This window comes from Astatotilapia calliptera, chromosome 4 (assembly GCF_964374335.1).
Source record: "Astatotilapia calliptera chromosome 4, fAstCal68.1, whole genome shotgun sequence".
Classification (NCBI taxonomy): domain Eukaryota; kingdom Metazoa; phylum Chordata; class Actinopteri; order Cichliformes; family Cichlidae; genus Astatotilapia; species Astatotilapia calliptera.
In genome coordinates, this window is record NC_137425.1 from 16,700,249 (window position 1) to 16,720,939 (window position 20,691).

The 20,691-nt window shown below is 42.1% G+C and overlaps 1 protein-coding gene across 5 annotated transcripts in view; it reads left to right on the forward strand.

Moving 5' to 3' along the window:
* Nucleotides 1–10,811: 10,811 nt before the first annotated feature.
* tex2 (testis expressed 2) overlaps nt 10,812–20,691 on the forward strand; it is a 30,610-nt gene continuing 20,730 nt past the window's right edge. Inside the window, exons 1-2 of one of the 5 annotated variants that reach the window (XM_080300906.1) lie at nt 10,812–11,988; nt 12,562–12,650. The gene's annotated coding sequence lies outside the window, so the exon portion shown is untranslated. Of the gene's footprint in view, nt 11,989–12,068; nt 12,235–12,357; nt 12,378–12,561; nt 12,651–20,691 lie in introns of those variants that run through there. The other 4 variants (XM_026165057.2, XM_026165058.2, XM_026165060.2 and 1 more) reach the window with 4 other exon arrangements.

Consider the following 20,691-nt stretch of genomic DNA (forward strand, 5'->3'; position numbering starts at 1 on the left):
CAGCGGCAGCGTGATCAGATTAGAGAGCCAGTCTGGCACCATCACCACCACCAGGTTAACTCCCAGTCTTTGTCCCCAAGCCTCCTCAGTCTGGGTGACAAGTTTCTGTTGGGACTGGTGGAGGGGTCTCGTGGAGGGGGTTGTGTGTCTGGATTGGTCTAGTGTGTAAACACTGAGCGTCTGTGATCTGGTGACACATGAAAGGGATCTGCCTGTGGGGTTGCCGGCCCATCGTCTATATGTTGGCATCCCCCACCTACTCCTCCCCATACACGCACACACACACCCACACCCACACATTGACATCAGATTTATGTATTTATGCATTGCTGTGGCACAGCTCAAAGGGCTATAGCTGGAGGGAGGGGTGAAGGAGAGTGGAAGGGGAGCACGGCTGCTTGGTCTGCAGACAGAGACTGATGGGGTGCTGGAGGTTGGAGGGTGACATGAGAGATTGAAACGCAGGAGGGTAAGGGGTGTGTGAGACATCTGGAGAGCGATGATGCTGATTTATAACTTACTGCTTTGGTCCTTCTACAAACTTGTGTGAGTGCATGATTTTCAAATAAAGCTGTTTTTTTTTTTGCTCTTATGTTGAAATTATAAGTATGTTGAAGGTCCAACCTACGCATTATATCATCATAAAACCTTAGAATATCAAAATTAGACAATTTCACTGTTAATTTTAAGTAATCAGTCATGTTCCTGTGATTCAACACTAGTGGGTATTCATGTCCGTGTATCACTGGATGCCTTCTGCTTAGAGCCATTTCTTGAAGATAGCAGCCTCGGCTGACAAGAGGTCATCAGGCCGTACCCACCGTTCATTGAATATTTTGACCCTTAACCACAAGACTCTCTGTTTAGCAGCGTCAGCCAAGTCCCACATCCAGACCTCCAGCTCAATTTGTCCCGTTTGTGTCAGAGCCAACATGAGGGTCTGTTACTGCTTTTCAGTCCCGCCTTAGCTGACCACACACACACACACCTCCCTCAGGTGACTCTCCACCGCCTGGGTGGCGAGGCATTAATGTTCCACTTACACTCTAAACAACCACGTTTTGTGAAATGTGTTCAAAGTCCTGCACCAGCTGTTGTTACCGCTCGGGTCTCTTCACAGCCCTGTCAGAATAATCTTTCCTTTGCTGACCAGATGACTTCATTTGACCCAAAGGTTGTGGAAAGTGCAGCTTCAGCTCTGCTTTCATCTCTCAGGTGCTGACTGAGTAAAGAATGTCTGGTTTTACTGTGATTTTCTCCCAATCTTGATGAAGCTGATTTGGGTTTACTGCCACTGGGTTTTCTTCCAGAATGCTGGCAAACAGACGTAATGCTCTTTTAGGATGACACCTGTATCTCTCCTGGGTTAGTGCTACTTTTCACACAGTCAATATGCCGTCATGTGCTTTGGGTTCTTATTAATTCCACTAAAAATATGTTTTATTCTCACTGGTAAAGCCTTTCCAATGCTGCTAGAAGTGCGGTGTTCATAGGCCACATTGGTTGTCTACAACGACCTTGATTTTTTTTCTTTGCAGACAAGAGTTTGAACTGATCACACCCTGATAGATCTAGTTGTGATCCCTCTTTCATGAATTTCTTGCGAGGCTCTCGAGATCATGGACAGCGTGCATTTGACAGCTTTGAACTCAACGGGGTGGATGGGACTCCGTAGCTGTGTAGCTCCTTAAATGATGTGAGCCTTCAAGGTATTTCTAAAATGCCAAATGGAGATTTTTTTTTTAATCTTAATATTTCCCCCTCTGCCAGAACGCATGAAAAGCCTCCTATTTTTACTGAATTCTAATAATGATAATAATAATAATATGAAAAGTACCTTCTAGTGTACCTATTTACAAGTAAATACAAATAAACAGTGACTGACCATACCAACCCTAAGGTCTGCTTTTGCAGATATCATGAAAAGGAAACACCTAATGAGTTCACACTAGGATGTGGTTTCTTGCTTTTGAAGAGCTGATGTGCCATACATGATTCCATTTGAATTGGAATAAAAACTTTGCTCCGATTAAAGTTTCAAATAAGTAAGTAAGTAAGTAAAATTTATTTATATAGCACATTTCACAGATAAAAATCACAAAGTGCTTCACAATAAGATCAGACATACAAGTTAAAATTAATTAAAAGCTCCTTTGTATAAAAATGTCTTCAGCTGATTTTTAAAGGAGTCAGTAGAATCTAGACAGCGTAAAGACAATGGCAGAGAGTTCCACAGCCTCGGTGCCAGTGCCTGAAAAGCCCAATTGCCACGTGTTTTAAACCTAGTACGTGGGACCACCAGTAGCCTCTGACCTGAAGACCTAAGTGCTCGGGATGAAGCATGAGGTTTCAACAGGTCAGAGATATACTCGGGAGCTTCACCGTGCAGAGCTCTAAAAGTTATTTTAAAATGAACCCTAACATTTACTTTCAACCAATGAAGAGAAGCCAAAACTGGAGTAATGTGTGACCTCTTGTTTGTACCAGTTAAAAATCTTGCCGCTGCATTCTGTACAGACTGAAGGCGATCCAGAGCTGATTTGTGGAGACAAGTAAAAAGACCGTTACAATAATCCAAACGAGAAGAGATAAAAGCATGAACAATCATCTCAAGTTCTGCCTTTGACACCAGTAGTCTGAGTTTAGAAATGTTTCTTAAATGATAAATAGTTTCTGAGACTCGACTGAAATGAAGGGTCTAAAAAACTGATATGCTGCTTAATTTCTGAGAGCATGTGATCAGGTGCAATAATCAAGGTTTCTGTTTTATCTGCATTTAACTGGAGGAAATTGTCATTTAACCATTGTTTGATTTCTGACAGACAATTATTTAAACAAGACAATTTATAAAACTCAGAAGCTTTGAAAGAACAGTACAACTGAATGTCATCAGCATAGAGATGAAAAGAAATATTATTGTAACGTCTGATAATTTGGCCTAGAGGGAGTATATACAGCAAAAAGAGAATAGGACCTAAAACAGATCCTTGAGGTACCCCAGAAGGCAGAACTGATGTTTCAGACAACACATGATTCATACAGACAGTAAAGGATCTCTCAGATATAACATAAATCATTTTAAAACAACACCAGTAATCCCAAACAAGTCCTTCAGCCTATTTATCAGGATGCTGTGATCAACAGTATCAAAAGCAGAGCTGAGATCCAACATAACCAGAACGGTGTACTCTCCAGAGTCTGCTGCCATCAGAATGTCACTAGACACTTTAAGCAAAGCGGTTTCAGTGGAGTGGTTTTTATTTGAATAATTTAAAAAGATTACATAAAGATGATTTTTTTTAAATGAATTCCTGTTAAATTCAGCTGAAATAATTCAACCTAATCGGCTCGTGTTCTCAAAGCCGTGGCCATTGTGGTTCAAACCAAATCAAAGCTTCTAACGGTCATATTATATTATGTTTGCTCAAAAATCACAGATCAAATTTTGTCGCAAAAATGAACACAGGAATCGTTTCAGCTCCCCGAACAGTCTTTTACTCTTTTCTTTCTTTGCAAACACCAAAGTCTTCAAGATTACAGAGAGAGAAGGACAGAAAAGGAAAGAAATAAAGGGGGATGTCTGGGTAACTTCAATAGCCTCTCTGTGTCCATCTAATATGGAAGGCTAGCATGCTGGGAGTTGGCCCTTTCCATTCAGACAGACCCCAAACTCATAAAGACCTCTTCTATGGCCCCCAACCTGAAACCCACCCACCAAAGCCCTCATTGGTATAGGCCTCTTCCATGGGAACTTGCAATCTGCAACGTAATCCCACTTTGGCCCCTGGAGAAGCCTTTCCAAACAAACCATGTGAGCCCTAATACCCAGGGCTTCACAAGTGGCTCCTGGCTAGGCCTGAGCTCCACCATCAACAACAACTTGGCCCTCCTTCTTCTTTTTCTCTCATTCTCTTGCTTTCCCTCTTTCCACAGATAGACGACAAAAGAAAGGGATCTCCTTCTAATTGCTTCGGAGATTGAAAAGCTGAGAGGGGTGGTGGGCGGCTACAGAGGGAAGTGAGACGTAGGCTCTAGAGGCAGCGGGGGACTGTCAGTCTGGCTTTGGCCTTCCCTGGGTGTGCGGTAGCTGGGATAAAGGAGCTGGCAGGACAGCCTCTGCTGCAGAGCTGAGCCGAGTGGATCAGAGTGGAGGCGGGCGACTCCCAGGGCCTGGCTTTACAACTCCGGCCAAACAGAGGACTATGAGAACGTTGAAGAGCTTCAGCGGCTCTGCTGGAGGCCTTCTTCACACATGGGAAAGAACGTCTGGTCCTCACAACTGTGATTCAGAAACCATAGGGCCGTGGAGAGCAGTGTGTCCAAGCCAAGAGGGAGTGTCCGACACTGAGAGGGCAGAAACACGGTGTATTGGTAGTCATCCAAACATTGTGCTCTGTACGAACAGTCGAGCCACTGTTGATCAGTGAGGTCGATGATGAAGTGTGTGAACACACAGCTGGGGTGGTCCGTGACCTTTGGATCTGTTGCCATGACATGCAGAGTTGCTAATAACACTCACACTCACTCACAGACACATACCTTGACCTCTGGAGCATGCATTGCCACAAATCCAAGCCTGTTTCGCTTGCTCTGCATCACCCAGCAGCAGCAGCTCTTTGAAGCCTGGCAGAGGAGTTTTGCTCAGCTGTCTGTTTGCGTGAAAGAAAGAAGCTTCTTTGGTGATGATGAAAATGAAGATAGCATTGCCTATTTCTTGCAATTCAGTAATAGGAGAATTGCAAATGCAAAGCAAAAATCAAATTTTAAGTTTTAGTGCAGCTAGATTAAGCTTCACGTAAAGTTTAAGTTCAAAGGTTGAATATGAAAGGGTCTGCTCTTCTGCATGTTTAGTGACATGGGATCCAAAAGGATTTTGGCCTTACTAGCTCCTGAAATTTCCTTTAGTCTCCCCTCCCTGACCTCCTTTCATCCCTCCGCCTTTCTTCTTTTTAATACAAATCAGCCACTCAATGCCATGCACATGTTTTAGTGTTATTTGAACTCTGGCAGCGAACTTCAAACAGCTTTTAAAGTGAACAGTTTTTTCCTCTCGCACTCTCTATCTCTTTCTCTCTCTCTTTTTTTATTTGAAAGAACACAGCCTGCTTCCAAGTACACCTGATCAGAAGGTCGAGAGATGGGGATTATGATATGCAAATGAGGCTTTGTTATCAGCGCTGACATTCGTTATAAAGCTGAACAGCAGAGAGGTAACATGAAAAGGTGGCAACTCACTACCCCCCCTAACCCCTTTTTAGCATAACCTCTCCTCTCAAACACATTGGCCTACCTAAGCCCTCATTTTCCCCCCCTTTCAGTTTAAAAGGTTACACCAACAAAGAAAAGCCTGTGTGGTAAAAAGAAAGTTCCCCTATTCTACGTACTTCTATATAGTCAAGAGTATTGATTGGTCAGTCGGTCCTAAGGTGTGTGCACCATCTCTTACTACTTTTAATGCAAGACCTGATATCTAGAACCATCCGTGTGCCGATGAGGGTGTCGTCTCTTGTGCTGTTTAGGCAGCGCGCAGGACTTTGCAATTACCAAACACTGTAGAAAGGCTTTCATGTCTCTCCCCTGCTGTGACAGGATAAGTGTGAGGACACACACAAGTACACACTCTCACACGTACACCGAGAGATTTAGTCTTCCTCTTTTCAAATGCACACAGAAAGATGCATATGGTTGCCCCCCCTGTTCAATCTGCATACGGTTCAGTTCAAAGGAGTCCAGGCGAGGTGGCGGTCTGTGCTACTTTTCCAGCTATTAGCCTGGCCCACCATCTGCAGTGATCTAGCGAGGAGTGGGTTTTATGAAGTTCATAAAGGGATGGTTATTAGAGCGTCAGAGTAGAGATTGGCTGTCTGGCCTTTGAGTTTAACAGCAGGGGTCCCGGGTGCTTTGATGTGAATCATACTGTTAAATAACTTTGGAGAGGTAGAGGGAGCCACTGAAACCTTACAAAAAGGCCAAGCCCTTGTTATATAAGTGATAATTGACCCATTTTTGTTCCTCTTCCTCTTTTTTTTTTACTTCTTTGAGTGTGATGACAACCTCAATGAGATGCAAATGATGAGCCATTTGGTGTCCATCGGTTTCCAGAGTTAAAAACCATAGTGACCTTTGAAGTTCAACATAATATGGTGTCCAAGTACAGTGCAAGTTTTCACAGTGCTTTACTTATTCCACATTTTGTCATGTTACAGCCTTATTCCCAAATGGATTAAATGTATTCAAAATTCTACACATCATACCCGACAAAGTGACAAATGTTAGCTTGAAATTCTTGCAAGTTTTGTAAAAAAAAAAATTATATTTATATATAACATGAATATTGACAGCCTTTAATCAGTACTTTGCTGAAGCACCTTTGGCAGATATTACAGCCTCAGCTCTTTTTGAGTGTGATGCTCCTAGTTTGGTCCATGTATTTTTGGGCAGTTTCTCAATTTATTCTTTGGGGAACTTCTCAAGCTCCATCAGGTTGGATGGGGTTCAGTCAGTTTCAAGTACTGGCTCTGGCTGGGCCACTCAAAGACATTCACAGAGCCACTCCTTTGTTATCTTGACTGTGTGCTTAGGATTGTTGTCCTGTTGGAAGATGAACCTTCACCCCAGTTCGAGGTCCAGAGCACTCTGGAGCAGGTTATTATTAATAATGCATTGTTATATACATTGCTGCATTCATCTTTCCCTCGACTCTGACTGGTCTCCCAGTTCCTGCTGCTGAAAAACATTCACACAGCACGATGCTGCCACCACCATGCTTCACATGGGATGTAATTGGCCAGGTGATGACCGGTGCCTGGTTTCCTCCAGACATGACGCTTGGCATTCCAGCCGAAGAGTTCAATATTTGCTTCATCAGTCTAGAAAATGTTGTTTCTTGTGATCTGAGAGTCATTCAGGTGGCAAACTCCAGGCTAGTTGTCATCTGCCTCTTAATGAGGAGTGACTTGCCCTTCTGGAAAGTTCTCCTCTCTCCACAGAGCAAGGCTGAAGCTCTGTCAGAATGACCATCAGGTTCTTGGTCACCTCCCCAGTTAAGGCCTTTCTACCCCGATTAGTCAGATTGGGCAGGTAGTCAGCTCTGGGAAGAGTCCTGGTAGCTCCAAATTTACGGCCACTGTTCTCATTTGGACCTTCAATGTTGGAGAAATTTTTCAGTACCTTTCCTCAGATCCGTGCCTTGACAATTCCTTGGACTTCATGACTTGGTTGGTGCTCTGACATGCGCTGTCAGCTATGGGACCTTACATTTTGTTTTTCATTTTTAACAAATTTGCAAGAATTTCAAGCACTTTGCCATTATGGAGTATTGTGTGAATTTAACCCCATTTTGGAAAAAGGCTATAATGACAAAATGTGGTGCGGGTGAAACGGTTTGATGCTGCCCAGTTTGATGTTTGGTGTTTAATTCCCTCCATTCGTGCTGTTGTGGGTGGACTCAAACAGAGAAGGTGTTTTGAACCATGACATCCTCCCTGTGGGAGGTGAAGAAAGGAATGTCGTCCTGGATTTCAGCCTTTTCACAATTTTCCATCACAGTTTTGGGGTTAAAATGATGGTTCAGACATGAAATATTAGATAAGATTCTTGAGCATCAGATGGGAATTAAGGCCTTTGTAACTTTCCATCATAATCATCAAACTGTATCTAACTACAAACTGAGAAAAACTATGACACAAACTTCTATACCCTTTGTCTTTAATAAACACTAGATAATAGAAGCTATTATACCAAATCCAGACCTGCTGCTACTTTCTTCTGGAAGATCCTCTTTTGTTAAACATTCCAAATAGGCTGCGACTAAGGGTCTAATTCCCCTGTAATTAAATGCAATTTCATCATATTTTGTTTGAAATTACAATATAATTACCTACAAATAGGGTCAACAAGTTAATTTTTTACACTAAAGGAGACACCAAGTTTTTAAAGTTATTTAAATTAGGGGCCTATCCCAGCTACAAGAGGCAGGGTACACCCTGGACAGGTCACCATCATGTTGCAGGACTAACACAAAGAGCCAGACAACAAATCACAATTATTTACTCACTACTTAAATTTACTTACAGCATAATTATTTCTCTGTTTCCTGTTGAAACTGGACTTGATACCCCCTTTTTGTAGTGCACCTACCTTTTAGTAGGTAAATGTATGTAACTATAATTACATTGTGGTTTCAAATAAATCAAATTAAAATTGCCCTTTATAACAGGTAATTACACCCTTAGTCACAGGCCGAATTGGAGGTCAAAAATAAGCCCAAAGTTCCACACAGAGCTTAAAGAGCTGACAAATATTGTTTACCCAGTAAGACTTAGATATATACTTATCAACAAGTAAAATGACTGCGAACCTTCACAGACAACAAGTAAAATGTTTTTAAGAAGATTTGACAACTTTGTCGAGACAGATGGGAGGCAGTCTGCAAGACATCCACCTCATGCACCATGTGTCAGCTGCTGCTTTGTAACCTTGGTCCTTATGCACTCTTGCATGTGTCTTTTCAATTTAAAATATAGCAAAATATATACACATATAAAACACGGGTTACTCTTTGTTAGAACCTTTGTTTCTTCTCTTTTATATGCATTCAGCTTTAATATGTTACCTTGATGGATAGATAGACTGAAGTCTTTGTTAACAGCAGGGACACTGGAGCGAATCAGAAGACCATCCTGCTTACAGTCTAACCCATCAGAGGAGGATTAACACCATGAGCATTCAGATAGATATTAGTATCTCATCAGAAACATAAATGGCTCAGTTTGACATCGCTCTCACTCTAGCCTGAAGGTGAACAGGCTAATCCCCAAGTGCATCATTTAAACCTTATATTGGTAAATGGTAAATGGCCTGCATTTGTATAGCGCTTTTCTAGTCCATAGGACCCCAAAGCGCTTTACATATATTCAGTTCAAGGTAGGACAACCACAATATATCAAATGATGGAGCAGATTCACATATTTTTAGAAAAAAATACACGCTTAGTTTTTATTTTCATGCCGAAAGCATCTTTCAACAAAAAAGATAGGACAGTGGCATGTTTACCACCGTGTTGCATCATCTCTTCTTAAAAACAGAGAAAAATAAATAATAATAGTAATAAGAAAAACTCTGTAAGTGTTTGGGAAATGAGGAGACAACTGCTGTAGTTTTAAAAGCAAAATGTTTCACCTTTCATTTCTGATATGTTGTGGCTTTTTCCCCCATAATGCACCCAGGTTTTCAGTGGGTGACCTGTAACAGTACTCCTTCACTGTGGAGCCTTGCTGCTGTTGGAGGCACAGAATATGTTTTGAGGTGAAAAAAGCTTTCAGAGAAAAGCCAGCATGTTACTCCACATCTGTGTATACTGATACACAATTCTTATATTCTTAAACAATTTTTAGATTTAGTGAATCCCTCCTGAGCGTTATTTACTCTCTTGGATGCTCCTTTATTGGCCAGTTGTTTTAACAACATGTTGATTATTCACCATGAGCTTTGTACAATTTTTCCATCCTTTGTTATTCCACACCAATTCAAATTAAATGTTTTCTTACACTTTACTGCTTATTATACACATGCATTAATAGGTAAAATTTCAGTTTCAACATTCGATTTGTTGTTTAGGATTGTTGTTGTGCTGAAAACAAAAACAGCAGCTGGCAATCAAATGCTTTCCAGGTGGTATTGCATGGTGGATCAAAGTCTGGTGGTACATTTCTGCATTCGATATTCCATCAATTTTGACAAAATTTTCAACACCAATGGCTGAATTGCAGTTCCACTGTGTTTTACAGATACCGGTTGACTCTTACTGTGGTGAGAAATTTCAAATTTGGATTAATCAGTCCATAAGACCTGTTTCCACTGATTTTCAGTCTAGTTCTTGTCTAATTTGACATCCTTCAGCCTTTTCACCCTGTTTCCCTTCCTTAAGAATGGCTTCTTGATCTGTCCACTCAGACCTTTTCTGACAAGGCTTCAGTGAACAGTAGATGGATCAGCTGAAGGCCCAGATACATGTCTCAGGTATCTGAGTATCTAAATATCTGAAGGTCTTTGCTGACTTTCAGATGCGGTTCATCTGCTGTAGACAGTCTTTAAGTTTATTATTTTTAGCTCTGCCTTTTCTTTTATCTTTTATTTATAAAGATACAGTTTAAAGTTGCTTCATTGCTAAGTCTGTTATGTATATTTAAACACTAGTTTGTCTCAATTTAGGTGACTTTTTATCCTTGAATGCTTCATAGGTGGTAGTTGGCTTAACAAAATGGTCAGGTATAAGTACCGGACTGAAAATGATTTTTTTCTTTTTTTTTCTTTTTTAAAAAAAAAAAAAAAAAAAAGCTAATGTCCAAAGAGGGGGGGAAAACCTTTCACTTTCAGATCGTTTGGAGAACCTTTGCTCAGAACCACTTTCAAAACCACAAAAAAGTCTGTAAAGAAAGCGGATGTGGCTCAAGACTTCTGCACAGTACTGTATGTGGTGTCATCTGGAAAGCTGCTTCTCTAATGAAGGACTGGAACACATTTACAGCAACAAGAAACAACGCCACCATAACCACAAGTCATGAACTAAGAAGCTCCAACGGGGCATTCTTTTAAATTTTCTTACACTTACAAAGTGCTTTAAAAAAAATTTATCTTAACTACCTTAAGATGTCGTCCAGGTCCTCCCCCAGGGCCTCCACTTTAATCAGCAAACTGTGATAAGAGAGACTGGCTTTACAACACTGCATCGTTTATTTGGGATTTGAGTTGATTTATGGAATTTTGAACGCAATCAATGCTTTTCTGCGGCCCAGCGTTAGCATTGATGTCCACTAGATGGCCCCCTCCACCGACAGAAGGAAGGTTGCTGCTGGGACTCACTTCTGATCCAACCACAGATATATGCAACAAACTTACTGCAGTGTAACCGGAAGATCAGTCGATTTTAGTGTGCGGGTTATATCAGATGAAAGATGAACCGGCTGGGCAAAAATCCAAAAAAGGACGCACGTGGACGGTTTCTCTTGATATAATCACATCAATCCAGTAGGTGGCAGCCTATTCAAGCTAATATAATCAGATTAAAGGAACCCAAATTTAGACGGATCTCCTCAGTGCCAGAAATGCTGTACACGTAGTGGACTTGATCCAGGGGTAGGCTGAGCTCTCTGTTTTGTTTTGTTTTTTTTTTTGTTTCTTTGTTTCTTTGTTTGGTTTTTAACTTGCTGGTTAATGTAACAAACAAACAAAAAACAAAACAAAACATGGCGTCTATGAGGGGATAAAGCTGGGTTTTTTAACCGTTTTGGAGCCCTTGTGTTTTAATCATCTGATCAGGTTCTCAGCTGTAGGCAGCTCTTTATCAGAGAGACTTGATGCTGTTTGCGGAGGGAAATCCGCGTCTTGTGGGCATACTGCAACGCCGTGACGCAACTCGCACTCTCCTGCTGCATCACTATAAAATATGAATCACCAGTGTGCCGACGATCGGGTCCTGATTTGGGTGTAAATATCATGTAATTGGTGAGGAAGGAGGGGGGTGTGGCGCAAAGTATCGGCCATTCACTAAAATCAGTACAAGCCCGGAGCTGGTGCACTCGTGGACAGGGAGCCAGGTTTGATCGCTGTGGCGCTGTCTGTGTGCTCGGACTCCGGCTGGGTTCTCAGGCCAGCCAGCCTTCGGCAGCCATCCCCGCCGTGCCCCGTCCCTCCGCAGGCTCCGGGCTGCAGATAAAAGCGCTCCACGCAGGGACTCGCATCGCGTTACGCAGCTTCAAAGCCTGGATGCAGGGCGAGCCAGTGGCCTGGGGATGATGATGCGATGCCCACGGTGTGATTAAAGGTGCGTTTGGGGTTTGTCTTCTTGTCACTTCGCTCTCGGTATCACCTGTTCGGCCCATGGATGCGTTACAGTCAGACATAAACCAGCGCAGAGCTGAAGCCGAGACGTGCGGAGGACAAAGGGACGGATGGAGCTGTAGGTGCCGTACCTTATAAATATTCCTGGTATATTAAAGGAGGAAAAAAAATGTTGATTTCTTTATAGAGCAGCCACACTTTCTACAGCTCTCAGGATGCTTCAGTTTTATCAGAGCACACTGAGAACTGTGGCGATGTCTCAGTGGTTGGACCATGTTGTAAGTCGCAGCTAGTAGATGAGACGGGTTTATAGGAAGTGGCTGTGTCTGCTGGCAGGTGACAGATGCATCAGCTGAGGCTCGTTATCCATGAAGCCTGCTGTGAGCTGCACAGGTCTGCATGGGTAGCTTCTCTCACTCTGGGCTCTGCTTTTAGATCAGGCCACAGCATCAGATCCACACACAGCAGTAGATCTCTCGTGCTTTGATCATTGTGTAACTTTAGGACAGCTTTATGTCAGGAATGGATCATAGCAGGTCTGTAATGACACTGCTTTTCTTTGTGGGGGGTGCGGTCTGTGTCCAGTGTCCACATCTGAACCAGTTCCTTATGAGCTGGAGGTTGACTTATTAAAAGTGTGTACAGTCTTCCAGGAAAGAGACCGATGAGGGACTGATGGACACATTTGAACCTGACAGTCCTCTTCCACTGTTTTCCCAGGTACGTCAGCATCGTGATCCATGGCTGTGCTGTGTGTGTCCGAGCAGATTGTGATCCGAGAGAAGATTGAATGCCTCTAAAATCTCAAGGTAAGACACCCCCTCCCTTCTTTGACCTTGTGTGTGTGTGTGTGTGTGTTTGTGTATATCTGTGAGTTAGTTGCGTTCAAATTGATCCATGGCCTTGAGCGCCGCTCCCTGCCTCACTTTTCTTCTCCTTAATTGTCTCCTTCATCTCGACTTCTATTACTCAGTACCAAACATCTATCTCATTAGCGTAAAAGCACATTTCCCTGTTTGAAAGCATACGTGGAATTTCACTTGTGTACATTTTATACATGCACACACTCTGTGTTTAGGACACAAACATCTGTGACGTGTTTTTCTGCATGACAGGGGTTAATAACTTTTCATAGGCTTAATTAGACAAATTGCTTTGGGGGTGGAAGCAAACAGGGGCAGCTGAACCATCTCAATAAGCTGTTGTTTTTTACTACAATATGAGCTAAAAACAGGTTTTCCCAGCTCTGTGAGGCCGAAGAATTGGATGCAATTGGACGGGTCTGCTGTGTTTCTATGTTTACGTTTGCTCGCTGCAGGCCGTGAACTTTCATGGTTCAGCTGCAGTTTACCTTTAGTTTAAACTTAAAATAAATTCAGCTCCAGGCCGTCTGACAAGCTGTCTCTGAGTCAGCAGTTGACCCCTCTGACGGGGGTCAGCATGCGTGATGTGTTAGTCCTGTTAACACTTATGGATGTATCCTGTACTGTTCAAAAGAACAGTCGTCTGCACGTTTATTGTGTTGTTGTACTTTCTGCGTCCTGGGGAAAGAGTACGATCAGTGAGAAATAAAGAAATATGAAAACAATGGAATATCCATGCTCTATGGGAATAATAAGAGGAAGGTTATAGACAAAGCCAGTGTGGTTTACTATGTATTTATGTTACAGTACCTATGAGAAGCAGTTTGTCTATTCAGGTATAATGTCAGTGCATTCTGGCAAGTTTTGGGAAGTAAAGTTGTCGTTGTTAGCCTTAACTTCCCACTTTGACCATTTTATAGCTGGTGTCATACTAATGTGCCTTATAGCTCTTTCAGTTTCATCTCCCTGTTTTGTTTACCAAGCAGGTGCAGGCTGAAAGCATATACGATAATGGGCAGTGCAACTCTAACAAACGTTCCTGATGACGGTGTAAGAGACTCACAGGCATTCATTTGGTTTTAACTGCTCTTGATTGGCTGCTAGACTAAAAACATTCTTCATATAGCTTTGATCAGAGGCCTTTATGTTGTAGCATTTATTGATATTTTAGACCGTGGTGTGTTGTTAACTTTGTGGCAGCAGTTACTTTAATGACGAGAGAGGTTGTGTCCTACATGCTGTATTGTGATGGGGAAGCATTTATGCAGACCGTAAGGCTACAGTTATGGTTATTTTAAATACGATCTTTGAAATTAAGGTTTTGCTAAAAATAAAATATGCATTCAATTTTGTTAGGTGCACCATGCTACTACAAGGCTGAACCCTGTTTTGTCTTCTGACCTGGCATCATTCATCATGATGTAGATTCAAAAAGGTGCTGGAAACGTTCCTCTGAGATATTTTGGTCCATATTGACATGACAGCGTCACGCAGCTGCTGGTGAACAGGCTAGAAGCGTGGCAAGAAAATATCCCCCACACCATTACACCACCACCACCTGAAGCATGGATACAAAGCACGGTCGACCAGAGTTTTAATGTAGTTTACACCGAGTGTTGCAGCAGTGTTTTCCACTCTTCTATTGACCAATTGGTGAGCCTGTGTGAATTGTAGCGTCTGTTTCCTGTTCTTAACTCACAGGTGTGGCAGTTGTGTTGGTGTAGCCCATCTGCTTCAAGGTTTAACGTGTAGTGTATTCAGAGATGCTCTTCTGCATACCTTGTTTGCTGTTGCCTTCCTTCAGCTCAAAGCATCACTCTCTGCAAACCCTTGAGATGGTTGTGTGGGAAAATCTCACCAGATCAGCCGTTTCTGAAATTCTCAGACCAGCCTGTTTGGCACAGAGAACCATGTGATATTCAAAGTCACTTAAATCACCGGTCTCCACGATCCTGATGCTCATTTGAACTTGGGGACACTCATATGGACCCTGCTACTCAAGGTAACCATATTGTTGCAGGCATTTAGTGATCTCAGAGAAAAGACTCCCATAAACTAGTATTCATTATTGGCTTCCTCTTTAATAACCTCTGTGTGTGTGCCTCCTGCAGCTTGGGCATGTAAAGTGTGTCTTCTAGAGCAAACATATGTATTTATAGATGTTCGTTTTAACAAAATGTCTGAATTGCTCCTCCCTGACACAATCCTTTTTTAATCTTTATGTCATTGTCCCTCTTTTGTTTCACCTAATGATAAACATTTACCATATTCGGGGAAGATATTAATGTTTCACAGTGAAGATCATGTAATGTTTGCAGGGAACAACAGTAAGCTATATGATTCTCACTCTGCAGTGTAAGCAGATGAGTGGTGGGGTTGGAAACGTCAGGTTATGTAAAAGTCATGCCTCTGCAAAGTGTTTGTATGTATAGTCATTTCTCAGCACCAACTGTTTACTGCAGTGTGAGCAGTGTTTTTAGCAGTATATGCAGTCAAATGGAAGTCACCGGCGGACTTTTAAGGATAGATCAGGAGCAGTGACAAACTATTTCTTCGCCCTCTTTGGCACCCCACCAGGTGGTGACACCTTAGGCAACTTTCATACATGGCATGAGCCAAAACTGTCCCCAGCACGACTTGATTGCAACCGAGTGCGATCAAATTCCTGCAGCCAGGTTCCAAAATAGTTCACAATTATTCTTCAAGTAATATTCAAATGTTAAATTTCCTCACTTCAAATGCACCTCTGTGGTTTGACGCGTGGAGAAGAAAATGCAAATTAGCAACTGATAAGTTCTACAGAAATTTGCGTTTCCTTACGAAATCTTGTGGACTAATTTAAAATTAAACTGTCATCAACTGACTGTAAAACTTTCTGTCTTCCTTCCTCTCTCTTTATTTATATAAATTACAATTTTATAAAAGCACTCACTGACAAAGCAACATACTGGGCTGCACAATGATTTACTGCAGCTGGAAAAATAATTCACTCTGGCGAAGATGCATGAATTTCTCTTTGCACTAAACAAGAGCGAGAGTAATGGATGGTGCTTTCGTCTTGTCGTAACTATCTTGACAAACAGGAAGTTCGATTTAGAGAGAAAGGAGGAAGTCTGTGTTGGTTCGATCACACAGAGAGATTTTACCACACGGAAAACACACTTGATATTGCCACACTGCGCTTGTCATGAAAGCCCTGTATATGTCCGGCCTGGAAATTGCAGTGCAGTTTTAAAGTGTAGGGTCTCACATATACACCTGGACTTTACCCGTAACTGTTAATTGTTCATGACCTGCTTGAAACATGAGTTTGTAACTTGTGTTTGACATGGCATGTCATGAGCTAAGGACCGTCCCGGTGATGTTCCATATTTTTTATATACACCATTCATTCATGGTTCAAAAACGAGGAGGCTGTAATCTGTTCCTTCATTACTGTGAACACAGGCATTGTAGTTTGCTTTGACTCAACCCCGCTTAACTTTAAATACTCACTTCACATCACCAAATGTGTATTAATCCAGGGCTGAAAATAATCCCCAACAAATACTGTCTAATGACAGTTTGCTAAAAGCACTTTGTCATTTCCGCATGAAGTTATGACATGATCGTATCTGCAGTGGTCTGGTTTTTCTTTCACGCAATCTTCGCAGAACATGGCTCAACTTATTACAGGTGGATTTTTGAGAGATTTCTCGTGTCAAGCCTGATTTTAAACTGCCTGTGACAGCACAATGTAATGGCTGAATTGTGGGTGTCCTACTTAAGAATGAGAAATGGAGCTTTTCAGCTGCTGACAACTCATGAGGGTATTGCAGGCTCTCATTACCGCCACTATTGTTGAGTGTGTGTCTGATCACACGCTCAACAAGCTAGATATAGGGGGGAAAAAATGGCACATTTCAACACGAAGAACCATTGTTTGAAAACCGCCCCCTGTTATTTTATGTCATTAATATGCTAATGAGCCCCTGTGTCAAAGCCTCTATTGTGCGCCACTTCACTGTCAAAAATGAGCCGCAAAGAAAGGAGATTAGATATTTCGAGCTGTTTATTGGGCTGGAATCGTTTAATGATGCTGGTTTTGCAGGCTGTGTTGATACTGTGGGTCTACTTGGTAAATATTGAATAAAAACATAGATGTGAATGTAATTTAAATAGTTCTTCTAAATGCCCTGAAGGCTTGCAGCAACTTTAAGGAGCAATCCATGAATAGAAATTCAAAATCTAGGTTGCTTCCCTACATTTAGGCCTCTTTAATGCTGGCAGTTTGTCCTGTCCCTGTGAACAGAATATTACAGAAATATCTTAAAGGAACAATGGATTTGGGAGATCACGATCACAAGCCTTGCCAGGCTTCAAGCTATGCGCTTGTAGCTGAGCCAAGCTAGTTCTGACCAATAACAACCTTCCTACTGGCCAGCAAGATTACACAGCTATGGTCCTGCCTGCTTAAGGTTTTCCATTACATCATTTCAATAGGCTTTTGCCTCACCCTTTAAATCTGCCCAGGTTTAGATTAATTTTTCACCAAGATCTTGAGTTGATGATTGGAGACTCAGACTGCTGCCTATTCCTCTGCACATCCCCAAAGATTCATAATGGGATTGAGGTCTGTACTCTGTGGTGGCCAATTATGTGTCTGCAGGGAATGGAAAAAAATCCATTGATGGAAAAACTTGGTCATCCATTTGCAATGGAAGACTCATACCTGCTTGTTTAGTTAAATCCATGTGGTGCCATTTTTTTTTTTTTTTTTGCCAGGCTGAAGGCCTGTTAGGCCTGTGCATTGGCTAGTTTCTGTACTTTTAGACAAAAGCTGCAACCATTAAGTTTGCAAATGTTATTGCTTAAATTTGTTTTGCTGCTCGGCTAATAGCAAACGGCAAATGTCCACTAATCAAGGTAAGCTTAAGCAGGAATTACATTTCCCACGTCCACTAGGGTTCACTCAGATTTCATCATCAGATGGTTAGCGTAAGGATCCGTACAGACGTCCGTGTGCCTGCCTGTTTTTTGGGACCACGTAGACTAGTCCACAGAGAATTTACATTACAGTGCAACTATGCCTGTGCCCCAGGCAGTGGACTTCAAGTGGAGGTAAAAAGAAAAATAACAGGATGAGCACTCAACAGTCAGGTTTCCAGCTGTCCATGTCCACAGTGGAGTATTATCTAAGCTTAAATCATTAATGGCTGTATAGTGAGTGAAGGTAAATGTGATGTGTGGTGCCCCTCCAATGATTCCCAGTCAGCAGATAGCATTAAGTGGGTGGATAGCTCTACATTAATTAGGTAAAATATTAGATTGAATGGATGTGTTTTCTGAATTCCTGCCTAGCATATCAAAAAGAGCATGCTCAACTTTCCATATTGGTCCTGGCACATCAAGTTAGGACAAGTAGTCACTTGGACTCAAGTGTCCACATAGGAAAAAATACACACTTATGTGGTAGCTAGAAACTGTAGAAAGTCAGTGACATTTGGGGATTTCAAGCAACAACCAGTGGGCAGGTCCCCAAATGAAACATTTCTTAACTTTAAGGTTAAGAGACAGGGTGGCCCACTAATTGCCAGCTGCACTTTCACTTGTCGCCCAATGTGGGACGTTCACACATGAAGCAATTCTCTTGTTTGCATTGCTTTATCGCCAATGGTCGGTTGTGAGCAGAAATTCCAGGAAACCTTTGCCTAGGTAACTTTTTAATCTATTTGCCATCTTATCACATGTCAATCATCTGTTTGCTTGTTGAAGTTGTCAAATGTTACTGACTCTCTGTGGTCTCTGGTAACCAAATCAGCACAAATCACCTCCCTTAACGCCCACTCGCATCCTGATTCTTCTGACCTGAGTGGGGCTTGGTTTCAAGCTCCTTAGACTCCGGTGTAGACGCAGCTCTTAATTTTTGTCAGCTTCAAGGTGACCAACTGAAGAGACTACCAATAAGAAAGATGAAGAGAGAAGCTGAACATGAATGGTTGTGCCTGTCCAGGATGTACCCTGCTTCTTGGCCTAAGACGCCGGGGATTGGCTTCAACTCCCCTGTGACCCTGAACTGAATAAGCAGTTAAGAAAATGGATGCACATTTTATACTTTGTCAAAAATCACTGTGACATTTTAGCACTCAGGAACACATTTCACTTTTGATCTGATACTTTAGTAAGTTGGGAAGTGTTTGCTACCTACAATATATTATATAAGTCTGACAGACGATTCATACTGCAGTATGAATCGTTGGTGGAAGGTGTGCAACCTGAAGGCTGTAATATTAGTGTCTATTTCTGTCCTACTTTTTTTCAAATCTAATTTCCTTGTGTGATTTTCAGTTACTAAATGTGTGAAACCTAACAAAAACTGGCACTGTATCTACTGCTCTCAGCCACAAACAGCAGCACTACTGTTTAATGTTTCAGCAATATAGACGACTTATTTGTGACAGTCAGCTTTATCCACAGAGACACACATTTTTCTGTCTTTTTTTTCTGCCCCTCACGTCTCCCCCTATTCCCTCCGTTTCTCCATTCATCGTGTAATTGGATGGATTATGACTAATGCCAAATCCTCCAGCTGTTTTCGGGTCATCAAGCAGCTTTTACATGGATTATAAATAACTTAATATGTTTGTATTGGATGCCTGCATGTTTGTGTGCGTTCAGTCAGGATTACATGTTCGTTTGCCTTTTGATCTGTCAAATTGGGTAAGACGCTGCCAGATTTGGATATCTATCCCAAATCTGTTCTTTATCGAAGCGAAGCGTCAAACCAGCTATTTGAACAAATCAGCTGCTTGTAATGTTGGTAACAGGCACATGTTCATCTCAACACTCAAAGAGAACATTAAAGTTGGCTTAAGTTGTCAGGAGAAAGTTTATTGATGTTGACAACCATAATCAGAGTTTATTAATTGATCGGGGACATTCGCATCTTAGGCAACACAATCCCCAAAATGACCAATTGATGTGCATCACATTCTCTTTTTCACATATCTCAGAAGTTTTACATCTGAGATCTGGGTTTTGTCGTTTCTTTTTCTTGTTCTGTGGCTTTGTACCCACACATCCTACACACGCGCACACACACACTGAACACAGTTCGCTGACAGCTTTGTGCTAACAAACCCTCCACACCACACGCTCCTCAGAGCGCACCATTACAGAGCGAGAAGAAGCTGCCCTCCCTAACAAAAGGATGCAGACACGAGTGCAGAGCAAGATGAAAGCTTCTCGGTTGGCATGGCAACCACCCGATCATCTGCCGCACGGCGAGGTTGGATGTTTGACGTGTCGATGGTGCATTCTGGGTTAGAGAGACAGAGGACGAGAGGGAGAGGTGAAGAAAACTGGTTTGATCCAGCTCAGTTGAGCGTGTGCTCTTTATCTGGCTTGGCTTTTATTTTATTGTTGTTTTACGTCTTTCTTTAAGAGAGAGCTGCATGATTCAGCTCACCATCAAACCGCTCCTCAGTGTTTCCTCTGAGCTCAACTGGAGCTCATCAAACTACCAGCTCGTGTACTGTCAGACCCTGGAGGTGGACTGTGTTAAGCTCTGTGTGCTTGTGTGTTTTATATGAGAATGTTACACAGCAAGTGTTGTTGTTGTGCAAACGTGCTGGTCTAACAGGCTGAGTGTGAGACAGGCAGTGGTGATCACTGCTGATGTGAATGCCCAAAAATAGTCAGTAAAACTGAATGTGACATGTCCGTTATGTCCATGTCCACACTCAGGTTTAACATTACAAAGGTGTGATGCAAAAGTGGGGGGTACAGTATCAAAAGGACGTTTCGCTTTTGCATTTGGGGGCTATTTAACTTACATAACGTGTCTTATTTTAGACTTTTGCAAAGAAAATGTTCAAAAATGTCTTTATTTTAAAATACTGTCTTGTCTGTTGACATACATTTACCGTTACACTTTGCTAGTACTGGGCTGGACCCCCCTTTTTCCATAAATTTGTAGATTTTACAAGGTGCTAGAAACGTTCCTGTG